At 45.0% G+C, this 23,169-nt stretch overlaps 1 protein-coding gene across 26 annotated transcripts in view; it reads right to left on the reverse strand.

The window, feature by feature from the left end:
- Positions 1–23,169, reverse strand: part of dlg2 (discs, large homolog 2 (Drosophila)) — a 219,595-nt gene that overhangs the window by 80,482 nt on the left and 115,944 nt on the right. The gene's annotated exons all lie outside the window — the stretch shown is intronic.

Genomic DNA, 23,169 nt, shown 5'->3' on the forward strand with positions numbered 1-23,169 from the left:
CTGCACATGATAAAGATGGCTTCATTATTTACGATATGTTCACATTATTCCACAATCAGAGGCACCAGACACAAACAAACTAGAATCCTTCCTCTAAACGTCCACACAGAGAAAACAAAATTCGGTGCATAAGTATTCACCTTATGCACCGATGAAACAAGGGCACCGCCATCTTAATCTTCTTCAGCTTCCAGTACTACTGATTTTACTGTTTTACTGTATGATTTTACTGTTTTACTGTATGATTTTACTGATTTACTGTATGATTTTACTGTTTTACTGTATGATTTTACTGATTTACTGTATGATTTTACTGTTTTACTGTATGATTTTATAGATTTGTAGAATGATTTTAGCGGTTTATAGAACGATGTTACAGATTTATAATATGGTTTCACAGATTTATAGTACGGTTTTGCTGATTTATTGAACGAAAATGATTTATTGTATGATTTTACTGATTTATGATTTAAGTACAAGTTACTAAGCATATTTGCATACTGTTTTTAATTGTATTTTTAATAAGTAATAAATGGAATTTTAACTATTAACCAATCAAGTTTTTCCAAAATGTCAGACTATAAATGCACATGAAAAACAAATGGTCAAGACATTTCGATATCAGAGAGAAGATACAGTAATTATGGTCAAAATGAAGCTGACATCATAAAACTTCACTGGAGGAACATCTGCTACTGTACAGAGCTTTATAGGGAAGCTCCTTTACTGTATGTATATGTATGCATATATATATACAGTATATGATATGAAAACAGATTAAATAAATTAAGCTTATTTAAAATGAATGTCTTGGGCTGAGCTACCTCTATGCATTCTCAATACCTGTTTACACATGAGATACTGGTAAACACTGAAAACACTGACCTGAACTGCAGCTAAGAGATTCTCATTTGACATACATGTTATAACCAATATAGACCGACCAATCTTGGAAGAAGATCTGGTTTGGAATAGGATATGTCTGTTATTCCAAACAGGAGCGTGCGGTGTAAAGCGGTTTCCAGTATGCACTGCTGATAAAAGGACATTTTTAGCTTTGGCTGGAAAATCCACATTGTGAGGAGAAGATTAACCACCCAACGTTTTGTTTTTGTTTTTTATAAATTAATGATGAAGGATGCAAAGCCATAAACTATTTTGGGATCCTAAAAGATAAATATCTCTTTGCAACCATATTTAGTTCAATTCTATCTTTTACAACATCTTAATATTGATCTCAAATTCCGTTTTTCATTCTCATTGGGATAATTTGAAAAGTTAAATAAGATCTGGCGGAGGTTTTGAGTGGAATTTTACAGAAACACTAGAGAGAAGTTATATATAGGGGGAGTTATACACAGGGGCATTATAAACAGAGGGGGTCATACATAGAGGGATTATATACAGTGGGGTTATATACATGGGGATTATATACAGGGGGTTATACATAGGGGGATTATATACAGGGGGGTTATATACATGGGGATTATATACAGGGGGTTATACATAGAGTGATTATATACAGGGGGTTATATACATGGGGATTATATACAGGGGGTTATACATAGGGGGATTATATACAGGGGGTCATACATAGAGGGATTATATACAGGGGGGTTATATACATGGGGATTATATACAGGGGGTCATGCATAGGGGGATTATATACAGGGGGTCATACATAGGGGGATTATATACATGGGGATTATATACAGGGGGTTATACATAGGGGGATTATATACAGGGGGTCATACAGAGGGGGATTATATACAAGGGGGTTATATACATTTGCATTATATACAGGGGGGCCATATATAAAGGGAATTATCTACAGGAGGGTCATAAACATGGGGGGTTATATACAGGAGATTATACATGGAGTCACACACATGGGGGGTTATATACAGGAGAGTTATATACAGGGGGATCATATACATACATTATATCCCATTATGATCCCATTATGACACGGCTGACAGGCAGCTAATGTAACCGTTTACAAGAGTGGGTGGTGCCAATGGTGGTGAACAGGACATTCCTGTAAGTACCTCACAGCAGGCTATAGTGGATCTCACCTTCTTCCTCTGTCTGGTACGTAATCCTCTTAATATGAGAAGAGGACCACTGTGACGCTGCATCTCACTAACAGCTCTATTTATTAGTTCCCCAGTCACGCTGAATCAACACAGGGGGCTTTGCATGCAGTATGTAATGGGCAGGAGCTAAACCATTCAGTTACATTACAATTACCTGGTGCCCACTTCTGCCAGAGAGCCCCCTACTGGTCACAGGCCCACATTACAGCCTGGCTGTAAGAATGTCTTTATTTATATCATCTAACTTCATTACCTTGAAAATAGTGATATGTGTTATTGCAGTCAGGAAACCAGGGCAGCTGTAGCTGTGCCTTAGCCCTCTAGACACCAATGCAGTTGTTTGGCTGTTTTCTGCGTTTAGATAATCAGCTTTTATGATCCGTAAACCCAATTCTCAAGTCCTTTAGCATGATTAGATCCAGCTTCCAACACCCACTCCTGCTGCTGTTAGCAATAAGAGGACTATTTGATATTTGGAGGTGTGCATATTGGTGCATTGCTTGGTTCTGATTGGGTGCGTGTGTGTGTGTGTGTGTGTGTGTGTGTGCATGGACAGACTGTCTGGACATTGGTGGATAATGGGCAGGTATTCTTCAGTGTGCCTGGATTGTGCCAATTATATAGATGGACTTTCAATACCATTATTGAATGACCTGACCTCCTGACCCACAGGAGGTACAAGTAGGCAGCTAGATTTCTAACAGCATACACAGGTAGGTGCTCAGAAGCAAATGTGAGACGTGTGAGGGAACAGGAACTCCAGAACACCTGTAGGAACGAGTCAACAAAGACGTGTTTACTGTGATCTTTGCATATTGGGTACTTCAAACCAAAGCAAACAGGTGAACACGTGTCTGCATTCGGGAACATATACATAGCTTTGTGTCTCACTTAAAAAATACACTTGCTGCAAGTATCAGGTGATACATCTCTAAAGTGAAGCAGGGGGAATATTCAGTGAAAGGTCCCACCTTTTTTGAGCAGGGCTGACACATTTAATGAGCACCTGCTCAAATTTACAGCAAAGCAAACACTTTTTCCACCAAATCTGACTCAAAGTATCTGTCACTTTAGGCATGGACCAACCCTTCAGGTTACTAAGAACCAATCACTGCTTCAGCCTACTATATATCTGTCTACTGTCTGAGCACCTTGAATAGTGCTCCAGCCTTGTAGTTGGGAGACAGTGCCAGCTGTCTTGCGGCTGGTGGGCTTGGGGTGGGAATAACCAGGGATCACTGTGAGCCCTCACTGAGGTGGTGGAGGCAGTGAGGTAGTGTGGTGGTGAGGTGGTGGTGGAGGCAGTGAGGTAGTGTAGTGGTGGTGGAGGCAGTGAGGTAGTGTAGTGGTGAGGTGGTGGTGGAGGCAGTGAGGTAGTGTAGTGGTGAGGTGGTGGTGGAGGCAGTGAGGTAGTGTAGTGGTGAGGTGGTGGTGGAGGCAGTGAGGTAGTGTAGTGGTGAGGTGGTGGAGGCAGTGAGGTAGTGTAGTGGTAAGGTGGTGGTGGAGGCAGTGAGGTAGTGTAGTGGTAAGGTGGTGGTGGAGGCAGTGAGGTAGTGTAGTGGTGAGGTGGTGGAGGCAGTGAGGTAGTGTAGTGGTGAGGTGGTGGAGGCAGTGAGGTAGTGTAGTGGTGAGGTGGTGGAGGCAGTGAGGTAGTGTAGTGGTGAGGTGGTGGTGGAGGCAGTGAGGTAGTATAGTGGTGAGGTGGTGGTGGAGGCAGTGAGGTAGTGTAGTGGTGAGGTGGTGGTGGAGGCAGTGAGGTAGTGTAGTGGTGAGGTTGTGGAGGCAGTGAGGTAGTGTAGTGGTGAGGTGGTGGTGGAGGCAGTGAGGTAGTGTAGTGGTGAGGTGGTGGTGGAGGCAGTGAGGTAGCAGAGGTGGGGACTCGAGTCACATGACTTGGACTCGAGTCAGACTCGAGTCATTAATATTAAGACTTTTGACTTGACTTGAAAAAATATTCAGAGACTTAGACTTGACTTGGACTTTTACACCAATAACTTGGGACTTGAATTGGACTTGAACCTGTTTACTTGCAAAGACTTGATTTTTTTTTACCCCAAAACTAAATTTTAAAACGCATATTAATATTTATAAAGTGCACCCCATTAATTTCATTTCCGTCCTTCTGACGCAGACCGGTGTTACACCAGATTCTGTGACCGTCGAGTTTTGTGACCACAGGGGGCGCTATTTCACAGTTTCTGTTCAGAGGCACAAACGCTTTACGTAATGCTACGTCTTTACTCGTTTTGTTGGTGTCCACGAGCCAAAATATGACAGATGTTTATATTTACATTTTATCGTCTCTTAATTACATAAATGTACTTAAACAAGATTTACCATCCCCTCACCATTGCAGCCAACAAAGAAATCATGAATGGGATGTACAGGTGAGCCTTTTTAACTGGGGTCACCAATTCTGACGGATCAGAATATCAGAATATGTGACCCCACTGAATCTCCAGGTAACAATAGTACACCATGACCCCACAATAACAGAAAACAATGAAAAAATAACCCTAACCTTTTATTAGTCTATATTTAAACATTTTATCCAAATGTTTAGAATAACCATTCGTAATGACAGCATCTTGCTTACGATGAAGCTTGCTATTTTCGTGTAAAATTATGTAACGAAACATTCTTGTTTAAGTACATTTATGTAATTAAGAGAAGATAAAATGTAAATGATCTGTCATCTTTTGGCTGGCGGACACCAACAAAACGAGTAAAGAAACGCATCAGCGTAGCATTCGTAAAGCGTTGGTGCCTGTAAAAAAAAAAGACTCGAAAGGACTTGAAATTCCAAGTTTCAGACTTGGGACTTGACTTGACTGTTGCCTGTCTTGACTCGAGACTTGACTTGAGTTGACTGTCTTTGCTTGAGACTTGACTCGGGACTTGAGGATAAAGACTTGGACTTACTTGAGACTTGCAAAACACTGACTTGGTCCCACCTCTGTGAGGTAGTATAGTGGTGAGGTGGTGGAGGCAGTGAGGTAGTGTAGTGGTGAGGTGGTGGTGGAGGCAGTGAGGTAGTGTAGTGGTGAGGTGGTGGTGGAGGCAGTGAGGTAGTGTAGTGGTGAGGTGGTGGTGGAGGCAGTGAGGTGGTGGAGACAGTGAGGTGGTGGTGGAGGCAGTGAGGTAGTGTAGTGGTGAGGTGGTGGTGGAGGCAGTGAGGTAGTATAGTGGTGAGGTGGTGGTGGAGGCAGTGAGGTAGTGTAGTGGTGAGGTGGTAGTGGAGGCAGTGAGGTAGTGTAGTGGTGAGGTTGTGGAGGCAGTGAGGTAGTGTAGTGGTGAGGTGGTGGTGGAGGCAGTGAGGTAGTGTAGTGGTGAGGTGGTGGTGGAGGCAGTGAGGTAGTGTAGTGGTGAGGTGGTGGTGGAGGCAGTGAGGTAGTGTAGTGGTGAGGTGGTGGAGGCAGTGAGGTAGTGTAGTGGTGAGGTGGTGGAGGCAGTGAGGTAGTGTAGTGGTGAGGTGGTGGAGGTGTGCTGGCGTTCCTTTAACACCACAATAGTTACATCAGCCTCTCAGGCTGACCAATCACCATTTTACCTCAGGTGCTCTACGGGATCTGCCTGTCAGGCTGCTGCGCCTAAACTGCCTAAACACCTCTGAGAAGGTCAGGGATCCACGAAGAAGTCCACAAACTTCGCAACAAATTACTAAATGTTGCTTATTTGGCCTGTGTGTTAGTGTGTCCTAACTGGGTACTGATGTCAAGTTGTAGACACAGATGGCAGCAAATTCTGATGTCATGTTATCAATGTCATGAGCATTCTGACAAGAGCACTGAAATGTCACCCAATGTTTGATACTCAACTGAACCATCTCTATACTCCATATAAAATATTCAGTGAATGTATCTCTCACAGAGTGTAAGACAAGGTGCATTATTCTCTCTCACACACACACACACACACACACACACACACACACACACACACACACGCCACTCTGTTCACAAGCTGAACTTACTTGACTTCATGGTGGTGTCTGTTCCATTCAAAATGTCTGAAACCTCTTCAGTCTTCAGAAGGGCATCACCCTCATCACAAACTTGCACAATTATGTGTTTACCATACAACTACCTAATTCTAACAACACTGAAGAGCATAAATAGAAACTCTCAATCAGAACAAGGAACAATGTGCATTTCTGCAGTTCACCACAAGAGGGCACCATGACATCATTTTTTTATACGTGAGAGACCGTTAAGAGAGTAACTTGATTACTCTTAAAAATAGCTGCACTGACAATACAGACAAGTGTACATACAAGTCATATTTTCATAATCAAGAGTATGTGCATGTGTCATGTGTCATGTGTCATGTGTGTGTGTGTGTGTGTGTGCGTGTGCGTGCGTGCGCTAGGATCTGTGCTATACTACCTGACAGCACTCAAAAGTCTGCCCTAATGGACCAGTACACAATCTCTGAGCCACTGAACCCATTACTGGCTGAACCTTCTCCACCTATATCTCCATCTTTCCTCCGAGCCTTGCATCATCAGGCTGAAGCACCCCACCCTCCTCTGTCGGGTTCTCGGCCCAGCAGAATGCTCCGCTCGAGGGCCCTACAGCGCGAGATCGCTCCATGTGGACGTTAGATGAGCTGTTCACAGTCACCCCTCAACATCTTCAGGGGATAACTCAACCCAACACACGAGAACAGGACACGTCTCTGACAAGCAGGGCCACGACTCCTGTGCCCAGGCACCGCCTTGGACCACGGCTTAAATAATGGGGGGTGGAGAAGAGTTCCCTGCAGGACGCCGGGGTAATTAGATTAGACGTGTGAGAGTCTCACTGCAGGGGGGCAAAGCTGAGGATAATTTCACAGCAGCAGGCAAAGGAGACATACAGCTGGAGGGTGTGATGATGGAGCCCTGACGGTAGGAGAGAGAGAGAGAGAGAGAGAAAGAGAGAGAGAGAGAGAGAGAGAGAGGGGAGACAGAAGGAGGGAGCAAGAGGGTGACAAAGGGTGGGGGAGAGGCAGAAAGAGAGAGAGAGAAGCGGGAGATAGAGAAAGGGAGGGAGAGAGATGGAGAGAGGGAAGCAGGTAGAGAGAGAGTTAAACAGAGAATGAATAAGAAAACAGCAAACAGTGTAGAGGTCATGAACATGCCAGCATACTCTTCATCATTGAAAGGGAGTCTCAGAGATTCCTGTGCCACTAGTCTTGTGTCTCTAATCCTTCTGCGACCCTCACGACGTCATGACTCATTGGCTAACACTGGCAGTCAGGGCCCTCTGCTTTAAAAGAGCTTTTCAGCCCAAAATTAAAAAGCCTGACTATAGATTGAACCTGAGCTAATGTCGATCTGTTAGTACGGCTGCCGCAAATACAGTAATAGGGCCTGACAACTTTCAATTCCCCAGCTTTCATAAATCATACTTGAACACATGTTATCAGTTAAGTCGTCATGGAGACGTACAGATCCACAGACCCTGCTAAGATACACCAGGCTTTGCTCTGCGGACGGCTCGGTTCGCGGAGCAGCGCTCTGAAGCAACGCTCTAATGTCCTGAAGGTTGTGCAGTTTTGGGAGAGGCATCAGGTGTAGTATGCGGGGTTCAGAAAGCCCACAGCCCAAAGAGAGGGACGGGGAGAGGGAAACAGAGAGGGAGACATTATCTCATTATTACTGCTCTGAAAACACACACGTCACACCGCTATCAGGCTCATGGAGAAGTTGAGATCACAGAGTAAAAACATTCAAGACTACAGTGGCGGCCGATCGTGCCGCTGTAATATGGCCATCACGTTCCTTCAGCTGTCAACACAGTGATTTACAGAGACTACCACGGAAACCTGAATAATGTAAGTGCAGTAAAAGATTATTTTTAGACCATCTTAGGACCTGTCTGGGGGTACAACGGCCCGAGTCGGTTCCCCACTGCTAGAGCGCGGAGAGAATTCAGTGCGATGTAGAAAAATTCCTTTCTCACTGTTTCCACTGCGGAACTAATAGCAAAGACTGGATGTGTGACTGTACTATTAAGAGAGTAAAACTGACATCTGGACATGCATATATGTAATATAATTCACCTACCTCACAGTACTAGAATATTCAAGAGTACTTAATATGACCACAATAAAGAACATAGCTAATTAGATAAGACAAAGAGCCTTTCACCAAACAAGTATTTGGCACGACAACTTACAAATTAGTGTTTTTAAGTTAATCTGAGGTATTTAAATCACATTCACTAAATACTAACAAAACTGGTCATATCAGCAACGTCTAATGCTCTAATAATCTAACATTGTAACGTCTAATGCTTTGTATGTAGTATTACTGCCCCAACCCCCCGAAAAACCCTATTTCCAAAATTTTTCATACGAGTATATTAGGGTGTATAAACTTTTTTCCCAGGTTGCAATACTGGATCAATAATAAGAAACATTCCCCATTTATCCAGTGAAGTCTTATATACACTGCTGATGCACAGTGCATGTGTTTATATTCATTTCACATCATTAAAAAAATGCACATCCTTCACCATGCTGCCCTTGTGCCAACCTACGCAAAGCAGCAGTTTCAGTCTGTTCGCTGACGGTTGCCAGTGACAACACCCTCACAGGCCCCAGGTCGGCAGCCCTGCTCAAGGGTGAAGTCGGTCGGCGGGAATGAGGGGTGGGGGATGGCAATCTGCCTCTTCAATTATAACCCCGACCCTAACCTTTACCCTACCCCCTCTTTACAACTGATTTCCAAACGGTCAGACGTAAAAACAAAAAAAAAAAAACAATTATGTCCAGACCAGGAAGCAAAACAATCTAAACTAAAGCTTCACGTTCTTTAGGTAATCCCCTTCACCATACAACAGAGACAGGACGACTGGCCACATTCCCAGACCTCTATACACTCACCACTGTAGCACTAACACTGCCCAGACCTTGGTTTCTCTCCCCTGACTGATTCTCCGTGTCAGGCAGCTGTGAGTGTGTGTGCATGTGTGTGTGTGTGTGTGTCGCACGATGAAAAGTAGTGTCAGGGCAAACATGCAGCATGGAGTGACACACACTCCAAATATGCATGGCAAGACCAGAGTAGCCGAGCCTAATCAGATTAATTTAGAGAGGGGGCGGAGCTGTGATGCAAATCACACAGCATGCAATCAGCACTGCAGGCTAGAGCACCAGGCCGTATGTCCTCAACCAGATTACAGCCAATCAGTGGGCTGATGAAACACACACACAAAAGAAAAAAAGAAAAAATTGCAGTGGTCTTTAAAAGTGCTTCCATTTGATCAGGCCAGATCAAGGTAGAGGCAGACGCAGGGGCAGAAGATGCTGATGACATGATTACAGGATTCAGCACAGCACAACCAGAAGAACCCAATCAGGCAACCAGAGGAAACAGCATGCTGGCATTTCAACACACACACACACACACACACACACACACACACACAAAACCTTCTTAATGAAAGAGCCTTGTTGTGTTTTGCTCCTGTCTTGCATAAATGTCTGTGCTGTGCGTGGCTTTGTTGCCTGTATCATAGTGCTGCCAGGTGTGTGAATGCAAGGAGACTCGCACCAGGAGGGAGTGTTCTCTGTGGCACCAAGCCCTGACTGGAGGGAGTGTCCTCTGTGTGTTGTTGGTTCAGCAGACCACGCCCCCTGCAGAGGCTCATAGCAGGTCACTCCCTCCGCACATGCTGACAGCCACACATCACAACTCCCGAGACAGGTACACAATCCAGTACCTGTCTGTGCCGGTGTTAAACAGAGGTGTCAATTCCAGGTTCAGAAAGTAAAAGTCCTCACCAGGATTTTTCTCAGGCTTCCTGGAATGTGTTGATTCCATTAATTTTACCTGGATTGCACTACTTAGAAAATCTAGCAAGCTTGAGCTAAATCCTGGTGAGGTCTTTTACTTTCTGAACCTGGAATTGACACCTCTGGTGTTAAATAAGAACAATAAAATAGAAACAGTGTGTTATGTTCTTAACATACTTGAACGCACACAGAGAGTGAACTAATTAAGTAGTTTAATCGTAAACGGGCAAATACACACACGCAGCCGCTGTACACTTTCAGTCCTCGTGTTCGACCTAAAACCAAACTACATATCCCATGATGCTCTAGTATTACAAAGTGCACTACGGATACCTGTTTAGCTCAACGTACAAAATCTGATACACTACACAGTGGCACGGTGTCATTAGAAAGAAACATTTGATATGAGGAGACTGGCCAAAAAACGAACATGAAACCTCATCATGCTGGGCAGCTGCACAGCTAGTCCCTCCTGCAGAGACAGGAACGAATCATCTCGTCGCTAAAGGAGTCACCGCAAAAAATCTAGGCCTATCAAGTTTGATGTCGTCAAAGTCGTCAAAGCTCTAGCTATGGAGATACGTGGATGTGGAAGCTTCAACAATCCGAACAATCATTAAAATTTTTCATGTCAGTTTGCACCAGTGATTTGAAATATGTATGCGAGCCTATATTTCAGTGTGGGTCTCTCCCCATGGGTCCTAGTCTTGAATAACTGCCTGCACATGTTGCTAGGATGGTCTCTGAGTGGACAGTCCTGCCTACAAGAAGTTCAGTGTAACTGATGCGATGCATCACAGTAGTATAGTACTCCTTTGTTTACTGCTTGTCAACAGTGTTACAGTCTAGTTCCATGAGAAGCTTTGTATCTAAACCTGGTAAATGCCCTGTAAGGCAGAGAATGCAGCCACCCACACACCTCACAGTGTTTAATAACGGCATTAATACAATCCGTGTATTCAGACCTGCACACAAAGATGAGGATAGCACGCGTGCAGGCTGGCACAGACCAAAACATCTTTGATCATCACGAGAGCTTTGATGAATCATCACAGATCCATCCCAGATCCATCACAGATCCATCCCAGCCTCCTACCCAACAGCCGCTCAAGCAACACGGCAGCAGCATGGAAACATTTCTTGAAATATTTCTAAGACAGCCATTAAAACCATACATTTTCCAGGCATGTATATGTGAGTGTGTGTGTGTGTGTTGTCTCTTCCCTGGCCTGTGTGTCTAGCTGTCATTGAGCTGATTGGTGCATCAGCATTGGTGTGTGTGTGTGTGTGTGTGTGTGTGTGTGCATGCTCTGACAGCCTGTCTAGGAGCAGACACAGCTGTGATGGAGGTGAGGTCCCTGGGGATGTTGCTCCCACACGCCCAGACGTCCCTCACATCACCGCAGGACTGCCCTGTCATTTCACCGCAGGACTGCCAAGTCGTATCATCGCAGGACAGCCCTGTCGGAGACTGACGGCTCAGCCCTGCTGAATCATGGGAAGCCCACCCCACTATTTGTCTTGCCAATTACAGGGTAAAGGAAGCCGTCAGCCAAACAGGTTTTCTCATAATGATGTTCGACTGATGGAGGTTAAGAACATGAAATTAAAGAAATAATTAAAGAAAAGGTGCACCAAGACATCAAAGGAAACTTTTATCTTGGTTCAACAAAAAAACTAATTACTGGATAAAAGATGGAGATGAAAGACTGTAGGTAATCTTACTTTCAGAAATGGGTCAAGCACAATATTAATCCCACCAACCTCATCACGCACACACACACACACACACACACACACACACACACACACTCACACATAGACTGATGGAAAGAGAAAAAGGAATTAAAACACAATGCTGTGTTTGTGTGTGAGTGTGTCTGTGAGTGTCTGTGTGTTCCTAAGCGTGTTTGTGAGGATGTGTGTGTTTGTGAGCTCGTGGGCATGTTTGTGACTGTGTGCTATGCGTTTATTGCTAATGATCATGGATCCAGGGTGGTGCATTATCAGAGCTAATGAATCCTGCATCATTCCCTTGGGCACTGAGCAGATCTCAGACCTCACCTCCACCCACTCCACCTGCTCCACACTCCCGTACACACACTGGCTCATATGTCCTCCTACAGGGCTTCACTGCAGTGCAACAGAGCTTCTTTTGGGGGTTTACTGTGTGAAATGGAAAACCTGTGGCCAGGACTCTGGACTCCTGCTCTGAGTTAGTGTGAAGGAGAGAAGCAGTTCTCTAGATACACACAGAGACGGGTTCTGCTGAAACACCCACACACAGGTATGGAGGTCTCCACACAGCAACTATCAAGGTGTTTCAGTAAAAATAAGGTGCACACAAATATACACACATGTATAAAAGTTCACACACATCATCATCATCCCTGATGCATACGCATGCACGCACACACACACCAAGAAGCACTCTGCCACAGACATCACATTATTTAAAAACTGGGGATCTAGTCTTAAGTCGGTAAACCTGTCAGTAACTAATTAACTAATTGACTAATCCAGCATCCTACAGCAGAAAAAAGAGTGACAGTACTTACAACAAGCATAGAGCAACTACTACAGACCCACCAGGTCATGAGAGTCCAGCATGACTCAGATTTGGCACAAAATATGTTAAGTGTTCGGCCCACCATGATTAGTTAAACGCTGTATGTTGTTTCCATGACAACTCCTCTTTCAATGTTTATTTATTTATTAATCAGCGAGCTGGTTAGGTCAGGGTTACTGGTGTGTAGCTGCAACCTTCTTTAACATGGACCAGAAGGATGGACGCCACCTGACCGGCAGCTCCGTGCCGTCCGTCGTGCTGATGAACAGCCAGCGAGCTGGGCGGGGCCCAAAGAACGGCCTAGACCAGCTTAGACTGAGGCTGGCCCACCTTAGACCACACCCACTGAGGCTACCCCACCTTTGACCACACCCACTGAGGCTGCCTCACCTTTGACCACATCCACTGAGGCTGGCCCGCCTTAGACCACACCCACTGAGGCTGCCCCACCTTTGACCACACCCACTGAGGCTGGCCCACCTTAGACCACACCCACTGAGGCTGGCCCGCCTCACTAAGTGCAGCCCCACACCCACCAAGCTGTTTCAGACAGCAGGGTCTAATTGGTAACACTTTACAATACGGTTCCTTAATTAATGTTTAAGTACTTATTAACTAAGCAATAGGTAATGGAGAATTATCGTCATAGTTTTACCTTAATTACTCTTCACTATAATAAACTACTATGTTAGGTCACATGTAAGTAATTAATAAGTAGTCTTCATCAATTTTTGTAACTACTTACTTTTGGTTCCTTAATTAATGTATTAGCTAAGCAACAAGTAATAGGGAATTATCATCATGGTTTTTATTAATTACTCTTCACTTCACTGTTAGTTCACATATAAGTAATTAATAAGTTGTCTTCATCTATTTTTGTAACTACTCACTTAATCAGTCCTTTATTAATGCTTATGTACTTGTCACTCCGGCGTGTCTTTGTGTGCATGTGCGCTGGTTTGGGTATTATTGTTGAGATATGTAAGTGTGTGTCCTGCCCATGTCCTTCATCAGTTGTTGTTCGATCTTTGTCATGAGTGTTGTGTTGTTCGTTTTCATCACTGCTTTAAAAGCTGCTCCCATCTCGGTATCCTGCCTACTCGCAACGTCACAGTAAGTAATTCAGAATAAGTAATCACGTATTTACTTAACAGTACGGTTTCTTTAACACTAAGTACTCCTCATTGTAATTACCTGTAATTACAATGAGGAAGTGTTATAGTGTGCAGTGTATAATAGTAAAGTGTAGCCTGTATGTAAGGATGCATTTAAAGCAGTGGCGAAAACGAACAACACAACACTCATGGCAATGTTAACAATAATACATAACGTGTGCAACGAGACTAGAGATAGGTGAGAGAACTTATAAAGGCGATTGACTAGACATCGCTAGACACACACACTCACACAGGGGGCTTACCCAAACTAGCGCACATGCACACAAAGACACGCCGGAGTGACAAGTACATAAGCATTAATGAAGGACTGATTAAGTGAGTAGTTACAAAAATAGATGAAGACAACTTATTAATTACTTATATGTGAACTAACAGTGAAGTGAAAAGTAATTAATGAAAACCATGATGATAATTCTCTATTACTTGTTGCTTAGCTAATACATTAATTAAGGAACCGAAAGTAAGTAGTTACGAAAATTGATGAAGACTAGTTATTAATTACTTACATGTGACCTAACATAGTAGTTTATTATAGTGAAGAGTAATTAAGGTAAAACTATGACGATAATTCTCCATTACCTATTGCTTAGTTAATAAGTACTTAAACATTAATTAAGGAACCGTATTGTAAAGTGTTACCGTCTAATTCATATGAGAAAAAATGCAGCACTAATACAAATGTGGGCAGTAACAGAAACCCAAGCCAGGGGTGTGACATGGCAAATCTCACGCAGCTCCACAAACGTGAGACGTCACACAGTGCTGTAGCTAGCACCATGGCAGCTCCACCTTGCTGTGTTCTGTAACAGTTTAATCCCACTGTGAAGCTTATGTCTGAGCTGCACTTGGTTTGAACTATAGCTTCGCAACTGTTCTGAACTGAACTGGATTTAACCATCTGAAAGGTCCAAGGTGCCTCTGTTTTGACTGGTTGTGCCTGTTTGTTTTGACTGGTTGTGCCTCTGTTTTGATTGGTTGTGCCTCTGTTTTGACTGGTTGCAGCACTTTGGCTGTAAACCAGACACCCTCTGGACTCAGATGCTACGATATCGATTTGGCTGAGACACTTACAGTCCAAAATTAGATTAATGTGAGCAGAGCACTACAGTTAAGCAGCTCCCTTTGATAAGGAGTCTGGGGGCATTAAGAGGGGGAGAGAGAGAGAGAGAAAGAGAGAGAGAGAGAAAGAGAGAGAGAAAAACAGAAAGAGAGAAAGATAAAGAGAGACAAACAGAAGACAAAGAAAAACAAAAGAGAAGGAGAAGACACTGACCATTGTAATGGGGTTATTTCTCAATCTCTCTGAGTCTTACCGAAAGTACCAAGGGATATCACACCTTTACAAATGGCCCAGAATGACTTGATCAGAGGTGAGCCCTACTGCTGGAGCTCAGGATTGAATCCCAGCTGTGTCATATGCCATCCATGAGGGGAGCTTCACAGGAGCACAGTTGGCCATGTTCTGATTGTGAGGCGAGACAACTACAACATCTCTCTAAGAAGAACAGCAGCCAAATCGCCAGCGTCCACGGTAACAAGCAGTGTTGCGAATAATGCCATTAAAAATAACGGTGTTAGGTAACGGCGTCATTTTGTCAGCCACGGGATAATATAATTAATTACTTTTCCTGTCGTTACAACGCCGTTGACGTTACTTGTCATTAAAAGCGTTGCGTTACTATATATTGATATACTAACAGTAATCCGAGCGGACCGCAGCCCAGGCTAGTGTGGAGTAACAGATCTCGATAGATCACAGTTCTCAGTGTAACACCTGTTTAACTTAACAAGTCAGTAAGCGATTGGCTAAGGCAGCGTTATGGTAGCCAATCAGAGCCAGTGTTGTTACACGTGTACTTCGGCACACGACACAAACGGAGAAGAGGCAGAAATGGCAAGCCGAAGAAAAATTAGCATTTTCAAGGTGGCGATATAAACATTATTTAAGAAAATACTTGAAGTTACTGAATGTCTACCAGATTGGGTATTTGATTTATTTAATTAAGGATAGAGGTTTTATTGTTAAGCTTACTTGTGTTGTGAACAAACCAGTTGTCTCAGGTTGAGAGAATTTAATTAAATTTGATAGATGTAAATGCACTTTATATAGTGTAACTGTTCACTTTTGCTTTTTTTTTTCAAAGATTTGGGATTTTAAATGATTTTATCCTGCACTAGTCTGTTGATGTGTGTCACGTTGTGGGGGGTGCCGGTCGCCCCCGTTTACAGCGGCAGCGGTCCTGTTTTGGTCACGTGATGTTCGTCCCTCAGGTGGGCGGGACCCGTGATCCGTTTCACCTGAGGGTCGTTTGTTTGTCTATATATGTCTTGTCTTTGTACCAGTTGATTGCTGGTTATTATTTCCTTAATCTGGAACAATGTCACGGGTTTTTGGTTTGCGCATTTTCTATTAAACCATCCTCTTTCCCTGAGACTTGGCGTGATCGCTTCCTTTTTAGTTGCTCACCCTGCCCATCACAGAATAACCAGCCACCCTTCGGAAGCCGCCAGTCTCCTTTACTTTCTCCTTTGTTCGTGGTCATGTCTTGTGGTAAGTGTTTGTCTACGTGTTGTGTGTTTGTCATGTTTTGTCTGAGAGTGTGTTGAGTCTGTCCCCACTCGTCCCGCCGTGTTTAAATGTTGTTTGTGTAAGACCCGTAAGTCACACGGCGGTGACTAGAGCTGGGGGGAGCGAGACCACCGGTACCTCACAGTACGCTCGTCCGTTGTTCGCACCCTGCCCGTCACAATGTGCAATAAATATCAAAAGTTAAACATCTTTATGATCTACTCATTTCAACTGACTGTGAAAACTGCTTTTTCAAAAAATCCTTATTCATTGGCATATAACTTTTTTTTACTGTAATGCAAATAGTTACTTTCCCTGGTAACGAGTTACTTTTATTATAGAGTAATTCAGTTACTAACTCAGTTACTTTTGTGAACAAGTAGTGAGTAACTATAACTAATGACTTTTTTTAAAGTAACGTTCCCAACACTGGTAACAAAGCATCGTCTCACTCTTCAGAGCGCTCAAGAGTTTCACCTGCTGCCGAACCATGAGTAGAGGGAACAGAGGTGGAGATCACCCTGGCTGCAGCCTACTCACAGTCACGACCTACAGAACCCACAAGAACCTGGGGCTCCATACTGCAGATGTTCATCTAGACACTTGTTTGTGCAAATCAATTGTTTTAATAAGGGTGCATGTGAAGACCAAGGGATGCCGGCCAAACTGCCAGTTAGCCACAATAGCTCCACCCCCACACCTCAGTGTGCCATCACAAGGACCTTCTTCAATTATTATGCGCATAAATCAAATGTCAAAATAAGTCTACATAATGATAAAATACACTTTCATCCATCTCACATTTAATTAGGAAGATCAATAACAGTAGAGTATCGAGAAACCGCTGCACCATTTTCCCTGAAGGCCCCTAATAATTAATTTTGAAAGTCAGTCGTGAGGTAATAGTGAAAACGTCAATGCATCTACTTTCCCTCCACTGTAATAATGTTAAAACATGCTGGCCTGGGAACAGCTGGCCCGACGTGTCCGGAGAGGAGCAGAACTCCGCTCTGCCCCACCTCCACACAGCCACATTCATTAAAAGAAGGCTTCAGCATTTGGCTAATGTTGGAATGCTATTTGAGGAACATGGGGATGGGGCGGGTAGGCTAGTGGAGGGGGCGGGGCGTGTGGGCAGGAGGGGGTGTGGTCTGCTCTGATATGGGGAGGAGCAGGTGAGTGGGAGGGGGTGTGGTCTGCTCTGATATGTGGGGAGTGGCAGGTGAGTGGGAGGGGGTGTGGTCTGCTCTGATATGGGGAGGAGCAGGTGAGTGGGAGGGGGTGTGGTCTGCTCTGATATGTGGGGAGTGGCAGGTGAGTGGGAGGGGGTGCGGTCTGCTCTGATATGGGGAGGGGCAGGTGGGTGGGAGAGGGTGTGGTCTGCTCTAATATGGGGAGGGGCAAGTGAGTGGGAGAGGGTGTGGTCTACTATGATATGCGCTGCATAAAGGTGAGAATTAAACGAGAAACACATTTGTAACAGAAATCTCAGCAGCTCACACATATTCAGAGGAAGCTGAGGGGTTTGATCATGTGCACGTTTTTCTCAGCAAGCATATACTGTATATACAGTTCCAACATGATTCTCACAGTCAAAATAAAAGCACATCTGATAACTAAAGGATGGTTAAAGATTAGCAGTTGTTAACACTCTGAGATCTCACCAGTCTCCTGCAGCTTCTCACAGAGCTCCTACACACGACCACAGTACAATCGCTTCAACTTTCTGTATGCACAAAATCAAACACTTAACCCGTGCTTGCTTTGTCAGGTTCTGCTGACTCTCTTTCTCTTGGCTACACCTGCGGCAGATGAGTGATGGAAGAGTTATCTGACAACACTGTGTTCACACCTCCTCTAATGGGACTGCCTGGCTCACTTACAGCTCTGGACACCCAGTAATCTAGTGAGACACTTGAGAAATGATTAGGATACACTGCTGCAAACTGTAAGAGATGCCAAAATGACCTGAATGAGCATAAACCAACACCCAGGAGAGTGAAACAAGCTCCAGAAAGTGATGGAGTAGCTATAATCTGAGACATGACTATACATGTAAACATGTGATGTGAACATACATGTTAATGTACAGACTGAAAAAGAGCTAAGAGCTATAAACATCCTTCTTGTGAGGAGAAAAAAGACGAATGGGTAAACGATCACTATATGGGAGTTACAGATAGTGCAAAAGCAATTCAGATCTCATATGGTACGCTGTGGCATTCAGGATGGGATTACTCCCCCGGGAGACAGAAACCAGACGTACCATTAAACAGAAAGCTTGTTTTAGAAGCTACACCCTCACCCCCTGCCCCACACCTGCTCACATGCCCAACACAACTGTTCAGCCTGAGGCAGCACATGGACACACACTCATGCATTTTACCTTCAAACCATTTAAATGGTTTCTGTGTCAGAGGGTATGACTGCTTATCGTCCCTGACCACATCAGCGTGTTTACCTACGTACATTTGATCCCCAGCCAATCGTTACTTCAAAGAGGAGGCACAGGGAGATAATGGCACAACAGCAATAGCAGGTAAACGGAAAATAGCTCTGAACTGATCTTTGTCTTCACAGTGTGACAAAATGACACGGAACGATCTGCTGGATTTAATGGCTTAAAGATCATGTTTTATCTTTCTCCTCTTCCATTTGTTTCAATGCGCAGGAGGATATCTCTGTTCCAGTGCCATGTCTGGTCTTGTGACTGAGAGTCCGTGGCGTTAACAGCCCTTCACACATCTCGCCTGCAGCCTTCCCCATGGCCAATCTGCTCGTGTGCTCATGTATGCATGCACACTGGTGGCCACCGCTCCCACTGACAGGGAGGACGTGTAGACACAACACTCAACACGCAAAGGACCCGAGAGAGACTGGGAAACCCAGACACGTACGATCATCAGATGCAGGAAGCCAGGGGTCAAGGAGGAAGAGAAGGAGTAAGAGAAGGAGACAGAGAGAGAGAGAGAGAGAGAGAGAGAGAGAGAGAGAGAGAGAGAGGGGATTAAAAGACAGAGGGAAGAGACAGGGGTGAGTAGAAGAGAAAAAGTACCAGTCCTGCTCATATTAGCCTCAGCCATGAGTCAGCACTATAAATATGTCAACAGAGCAAAAGGTTCAATCTGCAATGCAATTTGAATAATCACTTTTGTTGGACCAAAGCTGTTGTTTCTTGTCACCGTTTCTTCTGTAAAGTAAACACATAATAAACTGTAAAACAAACAAACAAACTAACAACAGGAAAGAGAATGGTAACTTACTAAATAATACAGATTACTAAACACAGTAAACAGATCCATGCTGAAGCGATTTGGTGGTTTTAAGAAAAGAAAAAAACTGATAGCTTACTTAACAATATAAACAGATTCATTATGAAGGGATCCAGTGTTTTGTCAATGGTTAGACGCAATTACGTTATCACGTTTTTTGACGTTTGCAAAGTCATGTGCAAAGTTACCACCAAAATGTGGAAACACTACATAGGACGGGATCTGAGCGACAGGACATAAGACGTCTGACTTGTCTGGTTTCTGAGAAGAATATGAACAGAACAGAAATGGACCCAAGGCAAAGTGCCCATGGAAACCTGATATTTTTTGATATCTGATATTTTTACATATACGATAGTTATGAAACTGTCAATGTACTAAACATTTCTAGGAGAAATGACCCTTTTAATCCAACATGCTGGTGCATGAGTTTTAATGGTACGGATGGAGCCGCACAGAACTCTGCTGCTCTGAACGGGACTGGTAGTCAGAATCTGTACGAGAAGAGGCAGGAATCCTTTAGATGGCCAGATTAAACTGTGTTGTCAGAAAGTGTGTGTCATCACTGCTCTGCAGGAATATCACTGACAAAGTAAGTGGAAATCGTCAGTAATTTAGTTACACTTTCATTAATTAATTTATACTTTAATTAATTTAACACCCTCAAGTGGCAATTGACATGAGAGGGAATGACAGAAGTGCCATTTCTAGCGAGGCAATGATTATTATGGGATGTTATAAGATAACTATTATGGGATGTGCCCAAGCTGACTGCTCTAAGACGGTGGTGGGCGGGGCAACCTGTGCCATCCTGACGGGCACCTGAACGCAGACTTTCCTGTTCCTCCAGTTCTTGGAGATCTTTCCAAGATCCAACAAGACAAAGAGTGTCCTTCTCAGGGATCAGGGAATCCTTTCACAGGGATGGAGAACTGTCACAGCAACAGGGCCGCCTCAACAGCTAGAGGACATTCTGGAATCTTCCGCATGTAAATGCAGCAGCCACCCCACAAACACAGTCCTGAAGTGTGAACTGTGACACTCCAAGGCACTACACTCCATGTCCAGTCTGATATGCACTCAGCAGCAAAGATATCATCAAACATATGAGCCTGTACTAACGTGCACTAAAGTGCCATGTTTAATCCTCTTTGCCTCACATGCTTGAGGATGTGCGTTTAAAGTCACTGTCTACTGCATGTCGATCTGAGCCCGGGGTTAGGGTCCTTCAGCAGTTGAAGTAGGTGAGTGTGTGAGGTGGAAGGATTTAACCTAACCCCAGTGGGTATGTGAGGTGTAGTCTGGCCTCGGGTTCTGAGAGCCCGGGAGCCACTCCACCTAGAACACATAATGCGGCCACGGTTGGGGGGTGGAAACAGAGATGGGAATCAGCATGGGGACATGAAATGGGGGAAAGGTGTGTGTGTGTGTGTGTGTGTGTGTGTGCGTGCACTTGTGTGAGTTAGAGAGAAAGAATAAGAGAAAGAAAGAGTGAGAGAGAGAGAGATGAGAGAGAGAATGAGAGAGAGGAAGAGAGAGGGAGGAAGAGAGAGAGGGAGGGAGGGAGAGAGAGAGGGAGGGAGGGAGAGAGAGAGAGGGAGGTTGCTGTAGGTTGCTAGGCAGCAACTATCAAGGTGTTTCAGTAAAGAATAGATACAAACACACACACACACACACACACACACACACAGAGCACATTCAATCAAGGATCCATTTAGTGTGAGCACATACATATTTCCAATTTCAGATTCAATTTTGGCTAAAGTACTGAGCAGTTGTCATACAGGAAAACACCACTGCAGTCCTGACCATCTGTCATGGGTTTCAGATGGAGGGATGGTGTCAGTGAGGTGGGAAGGCTGAGGCAGTCGGGGGTGTGGGTCTGTGGTTCTGTGGGTCCGGGGGTCCAGCCTCACAATGGAGTTTCTCTTCACGTGTAAAACACAGGCAACATGGTGTAGCCAAGAACCAGAACTGCCAAAGTCAAATGAGTTTTTACTAAGCTGGTGATTCAGTCATGGTCTGATGACCAAACACGTAGGCAGAGGGTGGGTGGAGCTTTTAGTGCATGGTGCTGAAGATCAGAGGTACCAGTCTGCGTGAGTAGATTGTCCTGTTAACACCATTCCTGCTCAGCACAAAGGGGAGGGGCCTTTTGTTTTTCATGGGAGTGGTTACCAAGGTTATTTCCAGCCCATAATATAAGTGGAAAGCTTCCAGAATCTAAATTGAGCCACTGAGGTTTATTCAAGATCTCTAAAAATGTAGATGCTAAGATTATTTCACTGCCTGGCCAGCACTTTAGACATTGAGGTTAGTGTCTTAGGACACAAAAGTCCCTAAAGTCTCCTAAGACTTCAGACTTGGCAGTGAGGACTGATAAACTTTTAGAGGGGATGGGAGAGAGAAGACAGATAAAGTGTAAGAGAAAGAGAATGAGAGTGAGGTAGAGAGATAATGAGAGCGAGAGAGAATGAGAGTGAGACAAAGTCTAGAGTGAGAGAGTGAGAGAGTATGAGAGTGAACCAGAGAGATAGTGAGAGAGAGATGGGGGGGGGGGGATGCAGTAGCACAAGAAGAGCCAAATCAGAACAAGCAGACGCATTTGACAGCATGTTGTATTAAAACAGCAAAGGCACTTATAAACCCCTGTGTGATATGGGGTCACATGTTCAGCCATCATTCTTAGTGTGGGAGACACCTGTCACCCCCCCAACAGGACATCCGCCAACCGCCTACAGGACACCCACCAACCCCCTACAGAACACCCACCACCCCCCCTACAGGACACCCACCACCCTCCTACAGGACACCCGCCAACTCCCTACAGGACACCCACCACCCCCCCTACAGGACACCCACCACCCTCCTACAGGACACCCGCCAACTCCCTACAGGACACCCGCCAACCCCCTACAGGACACCCACCACCCCCCCTACAGGACACCCACCACCCTCCTACAGGACACCCACCAACCCCCTACAGAACACCCACCACCCCCCCTACAGGACACCCACCACCCTCCTACAGGACACCCGCCAACCCCCTACAGGACACCCACTACAGGACACCCACCACCCCCCCCTACAGGACACCCACCACCCTCCTACAGGACACCCGCCAACTGCCTACAGGACACCCACCAACCCCCTACAGGACACTCGCCAACTCCCTACAGGACACTCACCAACTCCCTTCAGGACACCCGCCAACCCCCTACAGGACACCCACCACCCCCCCTACAGGACACCCACCAACCCCCTACAGGACACCTGCTAATCCTGTACAGGACACCCGCCAACCCCTTACAACCCCCAACAAAACACCTGCCACCCCCCTACAGGACACCCACCAACTCCCTACAGGACACCCGCCACCCCTTACAGGACACCCGCCACCCCCTACAGGACAACCACCAACCCCTAAACAACAAAAAAAAACCAGCTCTGCGGCTCAGTCCCCACAGCCTGGGCATCCCATCACCATCCACCACACTGTCCACACAAGACGAACTCAGATCCAAGGCTATAACTCAGCTTAGCCAAGAGAATCTCACCCCCACACTGTCACAAGCAGCCATACACAAGCAGGGCATGATGTAGCAGATCAGAACAGACTCTGATTAACACTGCTATCTACGAGGTCCTGTCCCCGTCCGGGTCTCGGATCAGAACAGGCTCTGATTAACACTGCTATCTACGA

This window comes from Brachyhypopomus gauderio, chromosome 10 (genome assembly GCF_052324685.1).
Source record: "Brachyhypopomus gauderio isolate BG-103 chromosome 10, BGAUD_0.2, whole genome shotgun sequence".
In the NCBI taxonomy this organism is placed as follows: domain Eukaryota; kingdom Metazoa; phylum Chordata; class Actinopteri; order Gymnotiformes; family Hypopomidae; genus Brachyhypopomus; species Brachyhypopomus gauderio.